Below are 2,010 nucleotides of genomic sequence, written 5' to 3'. Positions count from 1 at the left end.
TATCATTTTATACATGTATTTTATATTTATTTCACATATTATTTTATTATCCTACATATCATATAATATATCATACAATTATGTTATATATAAGTATATATAAAATTATATATAACTATAATTATCTTACATTATATACTAATATATTGCTTTAATTTATGACATATTACACTATATATTATATATAGAATATAAATATTACACTATATATTATACTATATATAGAATATATATTACACTATATATCATACTATATATAGAATATATTACACTATATATTATACTATATATCATATAATTGTAATAAATATATTATATATTTTATATTTTATATATAGAAATTCCTGCTTTTATGGAGCCTGAGGGTCCCCACTCAAATCACACCTTGTTACACAGGGGCAGAGGAGGCACAGCCTCACCCACACCTGCTCCAGACACAGGGAATGTTTAACATGTAATTCAATATATATATAGCATATTTATTTTATAATATTATATTATATTTTTCTATATATTTAATATATCTACAATAATATTATTTTCTTATTCTACATATCATATAATATAAATATATTAAAATTATATATAACTATAATTATCTGACATTATATACTAATATATTGTTTTAATTTATGATATATCACACTATATATTATACTATATATTATATATTTTGTATAGAAATTCCTGCTTTTATGGAGCCTGAGGATCCCCACTCAAATCACACCTTGTTACACACATGGAAAGGAGGCACAGCCTCACCCACACCTGCTCCAGACACAGGGAATGTCTAATATATCATTTTATACATATATTTTATATTTATTTCACATATTATTTTATTATCCTACATATCATATAATATATCATACAATTATGTTATATATAATATATAAGTATATATAAAATTATATATAACTATAATTATCTTACATTATATACTAATATATTGTTTTAATTTATTATATATTACACTATATATTATACTATATATAGTATAATATATATAGTATATATTATATAATATATAATGTATATATATTACACTATATAGAATATATATATTACACTAACTATATATTATACTATATATTATATAATTATAATAATTATTTTATATATTTTATATTTTATATATAGGAATTCCTGCTTTTATGGAGCCTGAGGGTCCCCACTCAAATCACACCTTGTTACACACAGGCAGAGGAGGCACAGCCCCTCCCACACCTGCTCCAGACACAGGGAATGTTTAATATATCATTTTATACATATATTTTATATTTATTTCAAATATTATTTTATTATTCTACACATCATATAATATAAATATATTAAAATTATATATAACTATAATTATCTTACATTATACACTAATATATTGCTTTAATTTATTATATATTATACTATATATTATACTATATATCTTATATAATTATAATAATTATTTTATATATTTTATATATAGAAATTCCTGCTTTTATCAAGCCTGAGGATCCCCATTCAGATCACACCTTGTTACACACATGGAAAGGAGGCACAGCCCCTCCCACACCTGCTCCAGACACAGGGAATGTCTTCATATATAATTTTTATATATATTATATATATATATAAAATATTATTTTACCATTCTATATATTAGGTATAATTAAAAAATTAAAAATTATATATAACTATAAAATATTTTACATTCTATATATTTATATATTGCTTTAATTTTATTATACATTACACTATACATTATACCATATATTGTATTATATATAATTATAATAAATACTTTATATATTATATATTTTATATAGAGAAATTCCTGCTTTTATCAAGCCTGAGGGTCCCCACTCAGATCACACCTTGTTACCCAAGTGGAAAGGAGGCACAGCCCCTCCCACACCTGCTCCAGCCACAGGAATGTTTAATATATAATGTATTACATAGATTTTATATTTTATTTTCATATATTATTGTGTATATTTTATATATAATACAGATAATTTTTATTATACAGAT

At 21.5% G+C, this 2,010-nt stretch overlaps 1 protein-coding gene across 1 annotated transcript in view; it reads right to left on the bottom strand.

The window, feature by feature from the left end:
* Positions 1-2,010, bottom strand: part of PPP2R2A (protein phosphatase 2 regulatory subunit Balpha) — a 35,579-nt gene that overhangs the window by 1,195 nt on the left and 32,374 nt on the right. The window lies entirely within an intron of this gene.

Source organism: Corapipo altera, unplaced genomic scaffold, assembly GCF_003945725.1.
Source record: "Corapipo altera isolate COAL_440 unplaced genomic scaffold, ASM394572v1 171, whole genome shotgun sequence".
Classification (NCBI taxonomy): domain Eukaryota; kingdom Metazoa; phylum Chordata; class Aves; order Passeriformes; family Pipridae; genus Corapipo; species Corapipo altera.
The sequence above is the reverse complement of the archived record's forward strand: the minus strand, read 5'-3'. Positions and strand labels throughout refer to the sequence as shown.